Raw genomic sequence first — 18,738 nt, 5'->3', positions numbered from 1 at the left:
TTAATTTCTTGGCTGCAGTCCCCATCTGCAGTGATCTTGGAGCCCAGGAAAATAAAATCTGTCACTTCCTCCATTTCTTCCCCATCTATTTGCCAGGAATTGAGAGGGCTGGATGCCATGATCTTGGTTTTCTTAATGTTGAATTTCAAGCCAACTTTTGCACTCTCTTTCTTCACCCGCATCAAGAGGCTCTTTAGTTTCTCTTCACTTTCTGCCATTAGAGTGGTATCATCTGAATATCTTAGTTTATTGATATTTCTACCGGCAATCTTAATTCCAACTTTTGATTCATCTAGCCCTGCCTTTCTCATGATGTGCTCTACATATAAGTTAAACAGACAGGGTGACAGTATACAGCCTTGCCGGACTCCTTTCCCAATTTTGAACCAATCAGTGGTTCTGTGTCCAGTTGTCACTGTTGCTTCTTGACCTGCATATAGGTTTCTCAAGAGACAAATAAGATGGCCTGGTACTCCCATCTCTTTAAGAAGTTGCCACAGTTTGTTGCGATCCCCACAATCAAAGGCTTTAGCATAGTCAATGAAGCAGAAGTAGATGTTTTTCTCGAACTTCCTAGCTTTCTCCATGATCCAGCGAATGTTGGCAATTTGATCTCTAGTTCCTCTGCCTCTTGGAAATCCTGCCTGTACTTCTGGTAGTTCTCGATCCACATACTGCTGGAGTCTAGCTTGTAGGATTTTAAGCATAACTTTACTAGTATGTGAAATGAGTGCAATGGTGCGATAATTTGAACATTATTTGGCACTGCCTTTCTTTGGAATTGGAATGTAAACTGATCTTTTCCAATCCTGTAGCCACTGTTGAGTTTTCCAAATTTGCTGGCAAGTTCTGTGTAGCACTTACTGCATCGTCTTTTAAGATTTTGAATAGCTCAGCTGGAATACTGTCACCTCCACTAGCTTTGTTGTTGTTCAGCTTTTCTAAGGCCCACTTCACTTCACATTCTAGGATGTCTGGCTCGAGGTCAGTGACCACCTCTTCATGGTTATCAGGGAAATTAAGCTCATTCTTGTATAGTTCTTCTGTGTAATTTTGCCATCTCTTCTTAATTTCTCTGCCTCTGTTAAGTCCCTGCCATTTTGGTCCTTTATCATGCCCATTTTTGCATGAAATGTTCCCTTCATCTCTCCAATTTTCTTGAAGAGATCTCTGGTCCTCCCTATTCTATTGTTTTCTTCTATTTCTTTGCACTGTTCATTTAAGAAGGCATTCTTATCTCTTCTAGCTGTTCTCTGGAATTATGCATTCAATTGGGTGTATCTTTCTTTTTCTCCCTTGCCTTTTGCTTCCCTCCTTTCCTCAGCTATTTGCAAAGCTTCCTCAGACAGCCATTTTGCTTTCTTGCATTTCTTTTTCTTTGGGATGGTTTTTGTTGCTACCTCTTGTACAATGTTGCGAACCTCCATCCATAGTTCTTCAGGCATTCTATCAGATCTAATTCCTTAAATCTATTTGTCACCTCTACTGTATATTCATCAGGGATATGATTTAGTTCCCTACTTTCTCCAGTTGAAGCCTAAATTTTGCAAAAAGAACCTCATGGTCTGAGCCACAGTCAGCTCCTGGTCTTGTTTTTACTGACTGTATAGAGCTTCTCCATCTTTGGCTGAAGAGCACATAGTCAATCTGATTTCTTTTTTGACCGTCTGGTGATGTCCATGTGTAGAGCCATCTCTTGGGTTTTTGGAAAAGAGTATGATACTGGAGAAGATGATTAAGAATATCTTGTGAGTAGAATTAGACTTGGATCTAGAACAGGGGTGTCACACTCGCAATGTTATGTGACCCGTCTCAATATATCGTAACTTTTTTCCCATTTCCGCCAAATACATGTATATGTAAATATTAAAAAATCAATAAAACTTGTATATATAAAAAAAGAAAGTTACAATACCACTGAAAAATATGACATATGCCCTTTTCCCCACACTAACAAACATTGCAGCATTACCCATGGTCACATAATCAAAATTCAGACGCTTGGCAACTGACTCGTATTTATGATGGCTGCAGTGTCCCAGTATCATGTGAACACTTTTTTTGACCTTCTGACAAACAGAGTCAACTGCCATGATTCACTTGACAACTGTGGTAAGAAGGGATGTAAAATGGAGTAAAACTCACTTAACAGCTGTCTCGCTTAGCAACATAAATTTTGGGCTCAATTGTGGTTGCAAGTTGAGGACTACCTGTAATATATTTTCTGTTGCAATCACTACTACTTCAAGCAGTATTTGCAGCCTGGTCAGGCCTTCACATACTAACCCCAGGACATGTTGTGAGGTTCTCTTCCAACAGTTTAACTTCTTTTGGTTAGGGCAGTTAGGGCAGCCTTCCCCAGTCCAGTGCCTCTGAAATATTTTCAACCACAGATCTCATAAATCCTAATCAATATGTCCAAAGTTCCCTGCCGTATGGGAACTCTGGCCTAACTGAAGAATGTCACATTATGGAAGATGAAAGGGATTATAGCTCAATTATATAAAGCAAGTTGGGTAAAGTTTGGCAGCAAAAAGTGACGGGATATGCTGATAATGTCATGCAAATGGGTGGCAGGTGGATTTGCATTGTTTTGTTCATTTGGGTTTTTTAAATATTTGTTCATCTTAAAAGATGGTTGGAGGAAGTGGGTATGTCTACTCTACTGAAAAAAAGGGATGACATGATAGCAGTGTTCCAATATTTGAGAGGCTGCCACAAAGAAGAGGAGGTCAACCTATTTTCCAAAGCACCAGAAAGCCAAGAGAAGAAACAATGCATGGAAACTAATCAAGGAGAGAAGCAACCTAGAAATAAAGAGAAATTTTCTAAGAGAACAATTAAGCAGGCTTGCCTTCTGAAGTTGTGGGTGCTTCATCACTGGAGGTTTTTAAGAAGAGATTTGTCTGAAATGGTATAGGGACTCCTGTTTGAGCAGGGGGTTGGACAAGACCTCCAAGGTCCCTTCCAACTCTGTTATTCTGTAAAGATGTGTTATAAATTTGCAGCAGTTTACACTCATGTTTTGTTCATTTGCTTAGGGGAATTGAGAGAAAACAGGGCCTTGTGGACACTAAGCTGATGTTGAACTTAATTACGGCAGCGAGACTTTTAGTAGCGCAATATTGGAAGAAGGAAGAACTGCCGACTATAGAAGAATGGACTTTAAAAGTCTCCAATCTGGCAGAAATGGCAAAGTTCTCAGCGTACTTGAAAGATCAGTCGCAACAGAGATATATTGTTGAGTGGAGAAGATGGATTGATTATATGCAGAATAAATATGAGACTAAAAAGTTTCATCTAGCATTTGAATAAGTATTGATGTGATATTTAAATTGCTTGTAGTTATTTTATAAGAGTTAAAGTGCGATAGATTTAATATTTTATTGTTGTTTGCATAAGGTAGATTATGATTGTTTGTATTTTTATACCCTGTATTGAGCTCTGGGAAGTCGGGGAGGGGCAGGGGGAGGGGAGGGAGGTGTTGGGAAGGGCTGTGGAGAGGGGAGGGGGTTGGAAGGGGTTTTGTCTTTTTAAAAAATGTATTGTAAAACTTTTCAATAAAAAAAGAATATCTTGGACTGCAAAAAGAACAAACAATTCATTAGTTGGTGAAAGCACTAATAATAAAACTAAAGATTATATATTAAAACACATAAAGTCAAGAGTTATTGACTTTGGTGCCTGGAAAATTAAAGCTAGTTGAAGAAATCAGCAGAATTAAAAATAGATGTTATCACCAACATATAAGCATGAACTTACAAAAAGTTTCAAACAAGCAACTAACTACCTAACAATCTTAGCAAATGATGTCCTTTGGATCACAAAGTTTCAGAAGTGATTAAATAGCTGATTTGTAATAGCATATGATATCATGACCCATGGAAGATTATGTATAATATTTGTTGATTTTTTAAAAAGCTATCTCATATTAAAGTACTATTTTCTACCCAGTAGACCCCTTCAGGCAAAAAAATAACATTTTAAAAAATGCTATTCAGTCATAGCAAAACATTATTTCAAGTGAGTCAGCCAATTCAGAATAGTGCATAAATCCTTCAGAAGTCATTCAAGGTGTAATAGAGTACAGTTTTTAGTGATTTTCTAAAACTTGGAAGGATCAATATTTTAAAAGCTCAGTTTGGGTATTCCTTAGGATAATTTAAGTTTCATTAATCTAGTAGCTGGTGAGTCAGGAGAGGAAGTGATACATGGACAAATGATATTAAGGCTATAGCATATTTAAAGGAAAGAATTTATTCTACACACTAAGATATTTATACTAATTACGTATAATTGAGCTAATATATACGATTGAAAATATAATTAACAACCTTATTGTATACACACACACACACACACACACACACACACACACACACACACACACACAGAGTAAAGTTGGTGCTTTCTGTTTCATTACCCAACCAGGCAACATTATCAGTATAAGTTGGTGTTGTTCCCTTTTTATATAAATGCTGGTGGTATCTCAGTGTGACTGTTGATAGCTCTGAATGCTAAACTTTCAGAACTTTCCTAGCATTTACAGATTTGGCTTGGTCTAAGCTGCTTAGTTGAAACTGTGGTTGGAATTAAAAATATGATACAGATCATGACTGAAACAGACTTTTTGGGAAGACAGTCTGCAGGGCTTCCAGATAGTTGTTGTTGTTTTTTAATTCCATGGGGCTGCATTATATGAGGGATTACCTCCTCCCAGTTGTGTCCACCTTTCCCATGAATTCTGATAGGAGAGTCATGCTGTGAATAAAGTAAAGACTCTCATCTAGTAGGACCAAGGAAAATATTCTGTTATGGTGTTTGTTTCTTAAAATCTCATATCAGATTATCCCCAATCCTTATTCCCATGCTAATTATTCCCTTTCATTCTTGTAAAAGTCTGTCTGCTTTCCATGACCTATCACTTATCTATATGCAGATTCATATATCATCAACTTTTCAGTCCTGGTGTCAGGGGAAAGTATATAAAAGCTTACCAGAGTATTAGAGAAATGTGTCTTATTTTAACCTTGTTCAAAGAGACCAACTTTATATTCTTTCTTTTTACTTCTGACTATCTTGATATTTGGCATAGGATTTGGTCTTTGTTCCATTTTTATTTTTCCCATTCCAAAGGCTTTAGTAAACATATGTTGTAAATCCAGTAAAAAGTCATGATCCAGGTCATTTTCTTGGTTTATCATTTTATTTTTATTTTTATTTTCAATGTTTTAACAACTTTTTTGTTTATATCCAGTACAAAGTCATTTTTTGAATCTTTATCTTGGCTTGTCATTTGTTCCACTTGAAATTTTTTCTCTGTCTTATAATCCACAGAATATTTTTATTATCTATTTCTGGTTTTAATATTTCTACATCAAACAAAATTTGTTTTACATTTGACATTACTTCATCAATATGTTTTGAATATATCCATAGAAGCATACATCACTGCTGACATTGTAGTTGTTAATTTCTAGCCTGATTCTTTGACAATCTCCTGGAGTATTTCAAATGCTAAAATATTTTGTGTCATTTTGTAAATCCCTGCACTAACCAAAAAACAAAGGCAAGTTTACACTTTATTTTTTCCTTTTCTTGTTTTGTCTTGAATCTTTAGTACCATCTAGTATGCAGTTTCTAAAATTATAAAAGTCTCAAATCTCTATTAAGAATAGGGATAAAACAATTTGATTCCCATAAAAACTGTTTATTTTAGATAATTATTTCCATAATTTTATAGTAAAAGTCTGTATATTCCAAATTTATCTGGAAATTTAATTAATTATAACTTTCTAAGATCAAAGTTTTATTTAGTTTTTTTTGTGATTTATTTTCAAATATTTAAATTCTTAAGCGTTAATTTTTCTTTTCTTCAATAAAGAAAGTAAACCCCCTAGATGGCTTTTCAAAGTTGTCATTTCCAAAGGTCTCGAATAGGCTTAAATTAGTTAAATAGGCAATTTCTGAAAATGATTAAAAAGTGAGGTTAATGAACCCAGTGTCCTTTAAAAAGCTCATGGTGGTTAGCATGATGGCTGATTCCAGCATTGAAATCCATGGAAGCCTGCTGTCCTGCAGTCTCCTTCCTAGAAGCAACTGTCTGGAGCAGATATGGATAATCTCCTGCCCTGTCTTTATCCAGAGAAGTTCCAAAGTATGACTCTACTCACCACTTATTTGGTCTTTGCTGCAGACATCATAAAAAGAGTATTACATGGTATACTCAGGGAATTAGAAAGTTTCTGAATTCTGTCTAAGCTTTTTTATCCACTTCCTCTAAGCTTTTATATCCACTTCCTCATAACTTCCAGGTAATATGTCATAGCAGTTGTGTTCCTTTGGAGTAGTGAATGAATTGTAAGCAATTACTATATCATGTTTATAGAATCTACAGTACTTAGTATTATTTACCGTATGTTGTAGCACAGCCAAAATTGATTTATTTGACAGCTAAAAGCATGAGGAGGAAAGAACAGCTTTTAATAGTGTTAATGAAATATTATATGCAGGACAATGAGATTTTTCTGTTCTTTTATGAAAAATGAGGATGGTATCTTAGTGGGGTATATGAGCCAGATCCTAAAAGACTAATAAATATATTTCATTGGTAGCTCTAATTTCACTCCTGTGACTTTTTAAATCTAGAAACTACTGAAAGAACAAGCAATTAGCTAACATTTTCTTTGTGTGACTGTGGGAGTCTGAAAAGCATATGCTAAAAAGTGCTTCAGCTGAAATAATTCCTGCACGTCTGATTATGGATAAAGTGTAATGCATATATTGGTGGATGAATTCTGAATTATCAAGAATGTGGTTTAAAAATTACATTTTTATCCTATTAAAACTACATTTCAGTTACAACTTTAGAGCTTTGTGGGACCTGCAGTACTGAAGGCACAGGTTGCACACTTTTATTGTGATAAGGACATGCCCATAATTTTAGCAGGATTTTATCACAACTTTGCCAATAGGAACTCCACTCTTCAAACTTACAGCTGACTATATGGAGGTGAAAGTCTTTCAGGTTAAGGGGGAAAAAACTATTCAGTATTCTAAATTAAAGTGTTTTTGTCTCATCTGGAGGAGGAAACAGAACTAATAGAATTTTATGGAGAAATTCAATAAGATGAAAAAAATCCTGAGAAGCTGTGTATTCTGAAGAATTGCCTGCTGAACTGTGAGGATTCGGAGGATCATTTTCTGAATAGCTGTTCATTGCAAGCAGTGTTTTGCAAGAGAGCTGAATGAAGGTACTTGAAGGATAGAAGGATTGCTTCCTGTTGAATACATGGAGACTGAAGAGGAATATAAAAAAGTCAAGTTCCAGTAAAAGGGCTTACTAAGAGAATAAACAACATTTTTACTGAATTCCTTAAGTGTGATTTTTTTTTTGTAAAATAAATCTCTCTATCAGATCTCCCAAAAATCAAGTATAAATAATTTAGATGAAATGCAACAGTATAATTTAATATACTTTCTTAAAATGGGAAGTGAATTTTTAATTTCATTGTGTTTAGACCTCATATTCTTTTTTTCAGACCAAATTATTCCTACTTCAATATGTTTGGTTGGTCTGTGACCTGTCATAAATATTCATGCATACTGTACATCATTTATGGTATTTACACAATTTGTCCCATCTGATTTCATGGATTCTGAATGGCTCATATAAAAATCAATTTAAAATAATCTCTATTAAGATTATAATTAAGAACAGTAGCACTATGGCATTTATCATCCTCTGGAGTGCTTCATATTCTAGAGCAAGATATGGTATGATTTCAAATAGATCTAATTAATTCAAACTCTACACTAACTATGCTGATTGATAAAATCTGATAATTCATTTAATGGTGCAGTTTTCTGACATAGGGTTTTGTAAGGCAGAGCCAGTTTTAATTTTATGATGCGTATCAAATAATACTGTTTTGGGCTAAAGGGGATCAAATGGTATGAAATTTAGTTCCATTGTTTCTATATACAGAGAATGTTGGTCTTCAGGCAGTTGTTTTTTTCCAAAACTGACAAGCCATAAAAGAAAAGCAAGCATCTAATAGCTGGTATAATAATAATAATAATAATAATAATAATAATAATAATAATAATAATAATAATAATAATAATAATAATAATAATAATGTTAGAAGGGACCTTGGAGGTCATCTAGTCCAACCCCCTGCTAAGGCAGGAAACCCTATACCATTTCAGACAAATGGCTGTCCAGTCTCTTCTTAAAAACTTCCAGTGTTGGAGCATTCACCACTTCTGGAGGCAGGTTGTTCCACTGATTAATTGTTCTAACTGTTAGGAAATTTCTCCTTAGTTCTAGGTTGCTTCTCTCCTTGACTAGTTTCCATCCATTGCTTCTTGTCCTGCTTTCAGGTGCTTTGGAGAATAGCTTGACTCCCTCTTCTTTGTGGCAGCCCCTGAGATATTGGAACACTGCTATCATGTCACCCCTCACCCTTTTCTGCATTAAACTACACATACCCAGTTCCAGCAACCGTTCCCTATATGTTTTAGCCTCCAGTCCCCCAATCATCTTTGTTGCCCTTCTCTGTACCCTTTCTAGAGTCTCAACATCTTTTTTACATCATGGTGACCAAAACTGGATGCAGTATTCCAGGTGTGGCCTTACCAAGGCATTGTAAAGTGGTATTAGTACTTCACGTGATCTTGATTCTATCCCTCTGTTAATGCAGCCTAGCACTGTGTTGGCTTTTTTGGCAGCTGCAGCACACTGCTGGCTCATATTTAAGTGATTGTCCACTAGGACTCCGAGATCCCTCTCACAGTTACTACTATTGAGCAAGGTACCACCTATACAATACCTGTGCATTTGATTTTTCCTGCCTAAATGCAGAACCTTACTTTTTTCACAATTGAATTTCATTTTGTTAGATAGTGCCCAGTGTTCGAGTCTGTCAAGATCCTCCTGTACCTTAAGCCTACCTTCTGGAGTATTGGCTATTCCTGCCAGCTTGGTGTCATCTGCAAATTTGATGAGTTCCCCATCTATCCCCTCATCCAAATCTTCCATGTAGATGCAGTTCCATTGAGGACCACACACTGAGTATGGCCTGTCAGCCAGCTACGAATCCATCTGGTGATGATGCTGTCTAACCCACATTTTTCTATCTTATCAAGTAGTAGGTTGTGATCTAGTTTATCAAATGCCTTACTGAAATCCAAGTAAATTATATCTACAGCATTCTTCTGGTCCACTAGTTTTGTCACTTGGTCAAAGAATGCAATAAGGTTTGTCTGGCACAATCTGTTTTTGACAAACCCATGTTGGCTTTTAGTGATAACTTTGTTCGCATCAAGGTGTTCGCTTGTAGACATATCAGTTTCAACACTGCTTATTTGACTTGTGCTACTGTTTGCACTGGAAGAACTTTAAGGGAGGAAATAGGGAATAGAGTTGCAAATAGCCAAAATAGCTCTGGTCAACTTCAAGCAATTTTATATGTAATGATTGGAAAGTCTGGTCATCTAAACATAAATAATCTAGATCTGTAATCTAGATCTGAAATTACTTTCTGAGTTAATCTGCAGAAAATGTACTTTTGAACATAGTTTCTAAGGGGCAGGATGTTGGGTATTTTTTAACATTTCATCTTATCAATTTTCCAATATAGATATGGCCAGTACGAATATGTTCAAATTTTCCTCCCTGCTTCATTTCTACTGAATCTTTCAGGAAAGTGGACCAATATGCTGGCATGACTGAGCAGTTGCTGGTTCTAAAAAGTTTTCACATTTAAATAATGTGTTTCATGATAAATCAGGAATATATGAAGTAAACCAGAAAATGGCTTGTATAGGCCTATATCCATTAGCCAAAGATAAGAAAATGGTTAAACTGTGTCTATGAGACATTACTGTCTAGACTGATAAAGGACATTTAAGAAGAACCTTAATTTTTTGTCAATTTAGAGAGTTCCTACAAATTGGCCAACTATTTCTATGGACTTACTCAAGTCAAACTGAAAAGGAATCAAATCAAATTTGCAGACAACACCAAGCTGGCAGCAATAGCCAACACTCCAGAAGATAGGCTTAAGATACAGGAAGATCTGGACAGACTTGAACACTGGGTGCTATCTAACAAAATGAAATTCAGTGGTGAAAAAAGTAAGGTTCTACATTTAGGCAAGAAAAACCAAATGTATAGGTATAGTATAGGGGGTATCTTGCTCGATAGTAGTAACTGTGAGAGGGATCCCGGAGTCCTAGTGGACAGTCAGTTCAATATGAGCCAGCAGTGTGCTGCAGCTGCCAAAAAAGCCAACACAGTGCTGGGCTGCATTAATAGAGGGATAGAATCAAGATCACGTGAAGTAAGAGCCTTGGTGGAGCAGTGGGATAATGCCTCCTTAAGTAACACCAGCTGCCTGCAATTAGTGCAGGTTCGAGTCCCACCAGGCTCAAGGTTGACTCATCCTTCCATCCTTCCGAGGTAGGTAAAATGAGGACCCAGATTGTTGGGGGCAATTAAGCTGACTTTGTAATAATGCCGCTTGCGGGGGGGGGAAAGCCCTAACAAGGAGGCATATACATAGAATGAAGGCTATTGCTAAGCACATTGGTTTGTGCTTTAGATTGTAAGCTGCCCTAAGTCTTTGGAGAAGGGCGGGATATAAATGAGATTTTTTAAAAAAGTATTAATACCACTTTACAATGCCTTGGTAAGGTTAAACTTGAAATACTGCATCCAGTTTTGGTCACCATGATATAAAAAAGATGTTGAGACTCTAGAAAGAGTACAGAAAAGAGCAACAAAAATGATTAGGGACTAGAAGCTAAAACATATAAGGAATGGTTGCGGGAATTGGGTATGTCTAGTTTAACGTACACAAGGACGAGGTGGGACATGATAGCAGTGTTCCAATATCTCAGGGGCTGCCACAAAGGAGGGAGTCAGGCTATTTTCCAAAGCACCTGAAGGCAGGACAAGAAGCAATGGATGGAAACTGATCAAGGAGAGAAGCAACCTGGAACTAAGGAGAAATTTCCTGACAGAACAATTAACCAGTGGAACAGCCTGCCTCCAGAAGTGGTGAATGTTCCAGTACTGGAAGTTTTTAAAAAGACACTGGACAGCCATTTGTCCGAAATAGTATAGGGTTTCCTGCCTTAGCAAGGGTTGTACTAGATGACCTCCAAGGTCCCTTCCAACTTTATTATTATTATTATTATTATTATTATTATTATTATTATTATTATTGTTGTTGTTGTTGTTGTTGTTTTGTTGTTTTATTGTTTTTTGTTGTTATTGTTGTTTTGTTGTTTGTTGTCGTTATATTATTATTATTATTATTATTATTATTATTATTATTATTATTATTATTATTATTATTATTATTATTGCATGTACTGATGCAATTTCCTGCACAAGTTACAGGGCTGCTATTCAGGCGTTCCTTTCTCTGGATAAATTGTATAGTTCTGGAAAAGTGTGATTAGTTGGCCATTTCTAATATACTACTGTGCATTTACCATTCATTATTCCAATTGTTATACCTTATCTTGGTAGCCTTGCTTCCTTTTATCTTCCTTGCCTATGGCTAATACAATCCATGATATACCAAATTTTGCTACTTTGTTTACCAATGCAATAAGATGGTAAGATTTTAATGATGTTTAGATTGAGATATATTTACATATTACAGGTTGTCCTTGACTTAAGACAACAACTGAAGCCAAATTTCTCTTGCTAAGCAAGACAGTTGTTAAGTGACTTTTTCCCCATTTTACTACCTTTCTTCCCATAATTGTTAAGTGAGTCATTGCAGTTGTTAACTTAGTAACATGGTTGTTATGTGAAATAACCATCATAAGTTGCCAAGTGTCTGAATTTGGATCACATGACCATAGGGTTGCTGCAATGATTGTAAGTGTGAAAAATGGGCATAAGTCATTTTTTTTCAATGCTGTTGTAACTTTGGACGAACTGTTGTAAGTCAAGGACTACCTATAATTTGTATTTTGTACTGAACTGCACTGTTTTATTGATCTTTGTAATAAATTGATGTTGAGAACAAAACATACAAGCATATATGATCATGTGTTTTCTCTGTATCTCTTTTTTAAAAATGTGACAATCTTTGAATATAGTGAAGTTTTTTTATATAGTCCTTGCATAAAGATTTGGCTACTTTAAAGAAAGCAATTTTTCCCACCAACTTGTTTGTTCATCTTCAATCTCAGTAACAGTCATTCTTCCTGGAATATACAAAATAGTGCAATTCTTATTTATGCCAAAGCCAATTTGCAAAAACTATTGAAATTTAATATTTGTAATAGAAAAGCCTGTTTTTAGGCCTATCCTAAAGGCAAAAGAAAAGTCCTTTGGGAAAAAGCCGGATAGTGTTTTGAATAAATAACATGTAGAGAGAATTGTTTTCCCCTCCATTAGGCTTTATTGCCTCATTTTGCCTAACAATAATGCTATCAATTTTTCTGGTAACATCAATGAAATTCCATTTTTATTTTTCCCATTCCCAAACAGCCTTGCATGTTTGGAGCACTCAACAAAATGTAACCTACTATGGCAATTTATAGCATGATTAACAATATTTTTTTGGCTGTGGCAGGGGAACATCAAAGGCAATGTTTGCCTTTTCCATAGCTTTTCTCCAGGCCATATAAGATTATCTTGAGTAATGGGGATGATTCATTTGACATTTAATCTCCCGCATGATGGGTATTAATATTCTGCAGTAGAATATAAATGAAGCCTCAATTGCAACCAGAACAGCAAAATTAAAATCCAAATATAATGAATAGCATACTTTTTCTTATTGTTATAAATACCATAATTATGAATATCAAAAATAATTGGAGGAAAACAGGTGAGAGAGACAACACTAAAATATATAAATTCTGATATGCTGGTTACATTTCTTGTCCAATACATGGGAATAACAAACAATTGTTAATTTGGCAGGTAAGAATATTATCAGCCCTTGAAGCGATATATTCTTTTTTAGAAGTCGGAAGACCTGGAAAGAGGAAACACCATGCAAGTTAGCTATGGAATATAGGATTAAGACAATATATCTAGTGGCCTTATGTTTATAGTGCTTGCTTTATTACATTATTAATTTCATTTTTGTGAAATTAAATGGGTTTTCCCATCTCCATTTTATTACAATAACTAAGGTAATCTGATTATAAAACACCATTGTACTTTTTGATTGTCCAGAAAAGAATATCACAATAAGTTTCACAACTTGAGTCCAATGGCTTAATCCCCTCACAAATCAAATGTAACTATTTGAATTCAACTACTTAGACAATATTTATTTATTTATTTATTTGTTTGTTTGTTTTTATATACCGCCCTTCTCCCGAGGGACTCGGGGCGGTGTACAGAGTAAGGTTGGTATACAGATTGAACAATAGTGAAAAACAATAGTAAAAACAACTGAGACCCCAAGAGCTATCAGGCCAGGCCGGACTGCTGGAACAGGAAATGTTGGCATTCTGGATTTTGCAAAACTACAACTAGAATCTATCTTTGCAATGCTTCCTACTAATAATAAAAGAGTTAATGATAATAATGATGATGGGAGGGATCTTGGAGGACATCTAGTCCACCCCCTTGCTCAGGTAGGAAACCCTATACCATTTCAGACAAATGGTTGTCCAGTCTCTTCTTAAAAACTTCCAGTGTTGGAGCATTCTCAGCCTCTGGAGGCAGGTTGTTGCACTGATTAATTGTTCTGTCAGAAAATTTCTCCTTAGTTCTAGGTTGCTTCTCACCTTGATTAATTTCTATCCATTGCTTCTTGTCCTGCCTTCATTCTCTTGCTTTGGAGAATAGCTTGACTCACTCTTCTTTGTGGCAACCCCTGAGATATTGGAGTTGTAATTTAGCAATGAGGCAATAGTTGGTTATCCATTGTGTACAATTTAACACAATTATACTATATTCAGCCATTCATCAATAAATGTGAAGTTATGTGTATATATGGAGTTATTGCCTGGAATATTCACCAGTGAATAATGGTAGAATAGTAGACCTCCTTATGTTTGTCAAGTTGGTTTCCCCTTCTTATCTTTAGAGTATTCACCAGAACCTGCAGGATGTCCAATCAAAGAGACCCATATTTCAACAGACTCTTATAAATGTAATATGGATTAATGTAATACTGTTTTGTTATTATTATTTAACTTATAGTTGATTACTTCCTAACACCTTCATTGAATGTTGCTATTTGCCAATATGTAAAGTATTTGTACACTGTAATATAATTAACCATAAAAACTGAAGATTTCCCAAGCGACAATTTACCCAAGGCTTTAATTAAAATATTTCTTCAGAGTCAAGCAACATCCTACTTGTCTTTGTCAGTGCATAGAAACATGAGTGATGTTCAGCATTTGAAGAAGCCTGTTATACATCCCTGAAAGCATTATCTTAACTGTGAAACTTTCTTGAGGACTGAAGGCTCTGTGTTATGCATATTATTTATTTTTATATCACTCTTGTGATTCAGGGTCAGCCTGTGGATTCGGCAGTTGGGTCGGATGATTCAGAGGAGGAGGAGGAGGGGGGTTTTGGAGAGCCTGCAGAGGACAGTTCTGAGGCTTTGCAGAGCTCTCAGCCAGGCCCCTCTCATCTGGTTACTACGCAGACCAAGCTGTGTGAGCCTGACAGCGTGGATGAAGATGACCCACAGCTGGCCCTGTTCAAGGATGCCCAACACAGGAGGCAGTCAATCAGGAGTAAACAGAGGAAGGCAATGGGGCACCTCGGAAGGAGGCAGAGAGAAGCCATGCCTTGTACTGTTTTAAAAGGGGAATGTGTGGGAGGGCTGGTTTGCTGAAGACAACCATTTGATTAGCTCCTGTTTTCATGGTTCGTGTTTTGTTTTGCTCAATTTGCTCTGTTTTGTGTCAATAAATTTGGCAGGCTTAGTTCCAGCCTCTTGCCTTTTGTAAAGGGGTTGTCCCTGCCTTTTCTGCAGGGCCGGTAGTAGGCTGGAACAGAACAATCACCATCTCAGACAAAAATGTTTTTCCTTTTACTAAAGTATTAACTGTTACATATTAAATATATCAAATTATCCCAATGTTTAGAGTAGGATAACATTCATTCCGTCAGTTAACACATTTCTATATCAAGTCTTCTGAAGTATTTACTTAGTATAACTACTTGACTCACATACAAATAAGAAATATCTGACTTATCTATTTTGTTTGTATTTTCACTCTTAATTCCTCTTTAATATTGTTTTTAATCTAATACTTGCCTTTTAATTTAAAAATAAATATTTAACAAATATTTATGCAGATATATATCTGGGATAACAATATTCCTATTATTGTTCAGTCCCAAACTTTATTTGTTTGTTTATTTATTTATTGGATTTACATGCTACCCATCTCATTCTATATGAAATGTGCCTATTGGTATGCATATTTTTTTTGCAAAGGCAAATATATATTTCCATTGTCCAAACTATCTGAACAAGTTTTCTTAACAAGTCTTCTAACTTTTCAAGTCACTTTTTGTAGATATTCTTATCTAAGACTCGAACAATGAAGTTTTGACTGTAATAGGCTTCATTTTGTGACCCTGATGGTTCTTGAGATCTGTTTATATGGTATTGATAGATACCAGGAGCAAAGATTAAAAAATGTAGTTTGCTTTCTAACATATCCATTCCCTGCTATTTTCACAATTCCTATAATTTCATTAGCCAGCATCATGTACTTTAGCTAGCAGATTTTCTACATTTGACTGAATAATATTTTCACCTAATAATTCAACTGTATAAGGAGGCTTTATTTGTTACAGTGCTTCCTTTCTTCAGTTAAAACAACTTCTACCCAAACACAGCAATTGTGTGGAACCAGTGCTGGGATTCAGCCAGTTCGCACTGGTTCAGTAGAACCAGTAGCTAAATTTTGTTGAGTTCGGAGAACCGGCTGAACCCACACTGCTTCTGGAAGTCTGTTCTAGGCCTCGGAGGCCCAGGCCTGCATCCACGCAGAGAACCAGATATTAAGGTATTTGAATCCCACCACTGTGTAGGACCCACTAGAAATGAGATAGAATGATAGATCCAAATGGATCAACCACACCTTTTGCTGAGGCAGGATGCATCAATACTGAGATGAAACGCTCTGTTAGGATAGTTTGTGTGTGATCATGTCAATTTTCACAAGAACTTTGTGTAAGATGAGACATTTTAACAATAATACACCCAATAGTTTATACTGAAAAAAGTAAACTGCTTATTATATAAATGGCTTGTAATATATTTGTAAATAATAAGTTATTGTACATGTGGTAGAAGAGAATGTATATTTATATAATTGCACATAGACTTTGGAATTACTTTTAATTATGAAAATGCAGAACCAATGTCTGAATATTTGATATTTGTATTTGGTTTAAGCGTTCTATGTTACATTTTGATTTCCTTATAAAGTTTTTTCTTCTTTTATCCTTTTTCTCTTTTAATTTCTAATATGAATTTAATATAAGGGTTACAATACAAACAACAGCAATCCAAAAATTTAAATTATATATATACAAATAATACAGGTATACAGACCTTAATGATTGTCTATGCAAATGAGTGGCATGGTGGCCTAGTGGTGAAGTCACTCACCTCCCACTTGGAAGGTTGAGGGTTCAGTCTTAGGTAGTGGCAAATCTTTCCTTCCTAGGGTGCAAAGAAAAAAATATCTGCTGCGAAATCTATGTGGTGCCGGGAAGGGCATCCATCCAGTAAACGCTGAGCTCCATTCAGTGGCCCCAAAGTAAAGGATTACAGGATCATAAAAAGGGAGTAATGGTTGTCTATACAGACCAGTCAGCAAAATGTATGACTTCTGCTTTTGATATATTGCTTTTTGTAAATTATTAATGAATGGTAATGTTTTGATAGTTATTCCTTAAATATAGATTTATGATACATCAGAATGTTGCATTAATTGTTCTTAGACTGGTAGATGATACTATTAAGCTAGGCCTTATTCCTATAGGTATATCTCTTGCTAAAAATCCATATTTTTCACCAAATGACATTGTAGCCTGCATTTTTGAAGTCCATTGAATTTCATTATATTGTTTATGGGCTATTAGCGATCATTCCTATTGTGGTAATGAATTATTATTTTAAACTTTTTAAAAATAATCTTAAAACTATTATTCATACCACTTGCATTAAGCATTCTAAGTTCACGGTTTCAATTCAGTGCACTTTTATATATGTCCTTATTGATTAGAACTGTTATTTTTCATAATGATCCTGTAATGTAATGATAATGCAAGTAATAGTCCATATCTAATGATTTCTTGTCCAAGAACTAAACAAATTAATGTAATATATTTAGTATGAACTTCTAAGAAAATGGTTAAACTAGAACATTTACTTGTGCGTTTTATTGCCCATGTGGTAATAAAAGTGAACAGTTTACATCCAGCTGTCAGAGAAATGCCTAATAATATGTGGGCAAGATTCTTGTTTTTAATTCAGCCATTTGAATTTGGACAATATTTAAAAACCGCAAAAACTTGTTTAGTAGATCCAGGGAATACATACAAATAAATAAATACATCTAAAAGTGTTTGGAGAGCTCAGATACAAGAGGAAAAGGAACTAAGTTTTTTTAATTCTCCATTTTTGAAGAGTTTTATAATACACATATACAAACACTGTTTACTATCTTTCCTTCCTTCCTTGTTTAAATATCTAAAGGTTTTACAATCCATGAGGAAGCACAGTGTTCGTATTTCTTCTATAAATTCTCCAGAGATCATATTATTTATTATAGTCTTTCTTGGAATGTTAGAAAAGTTAAATACATTGTTCCTGTGATTAAAATATTTAAGGTCAAGACATTGCTGTATTTTCTGTAAGGAGATTAAACTAACTTTGATAGGATTGACAATGTTTTGTGAAGCGGAATTAACCAAAGAATATGATCACAGTCTTTAATAATTGGGTAGAACTAACATGATGCCTGCATTAATTTTGACAGATAATGGTTTCTCTTGTAGGAAGGGTGTGGAGAATAAATTGTGGTCTTATATTCTAAGTCATTGCTGGTTTTGGATGTGAACAGGCAAAGCTAAATCAAAGACTCATTTGAAGCTCAAAAGGAATGTAATGGAATTCCCACTTAAATCAAGAGTAAAACAGTTCAATGGTCTTAAAGTAGCTAGGTATATTCAATAGTGATTTTGGAAACATTGTTACTGCTTATACAAAGAAAAACATAATAAGACTGAATAAAATATCTCAGGGAGATTACTATGCTTCAGTGTTTCTGGGAATATGTTTAGCTGGTTTCAGACTGAAATGATACTTGATGTGAAAATGAGCAAAATACATTGCACCTTTGCACCAGGCAAAGTGGCGTTAGATCAGCTTTTTGCTCTTCAGCAGGTCATTAGAAAAATGTAAGAAAGAAAATTTAGTATATGTTTTCAGTGAATTTAGCAAAAGCATATGTTAAAAGAAAGATACTTTCGCTTGCACAGAACATTTTGTGCAAATATTTGAAGGAGAAGTGAAAGGCTTGAAACGAGGGGAAGACACAGAACATTGCAGTTGGACAGAGTTATGAAATCCTCAAAAAGAGAAAGGAAAGAAGTTCAAGAACAAAAAGTATATGAATTAGCTGCACATATGTGAAAATAAAGATTATTTGCAGGTATCTGAAAGTATGGAGAGATATAGCATATGGCGTTAGATTTAGATTTCATTT

At 35.3% G+C, this 18,738-nt stretch overlaps 1 protein-coding gene across 1 annotated transcript in view; it reads left to right on the top strand.

Annotated features, from left to right (window-relative positions):
• CLSTN2 (calsyntenin 2) overlaps positions 1–18,738 on the top strand; it is a gene marked incomplete at both ends in the record, with an annotated part of 271,873 nt that overhangs the window by 60,629 nt on the left and 192,506 nt on the right. The window lies entirely within an intron of this gene.

This window comes from Vipera ursinii, assembly GCF_947247035.1.
Source record: "Vipera ursinii genome assembly, chromosome: 5".
Taxonomy (NCBI): Eukaryota; Metazoa; Chordata; class Lepidosauria; order Squamata; family Viperidae; genus Vipera; species Vipera ursinii.
This window is presented reverse-complemented; position numbering and strand designations above follow the sequence as displayed.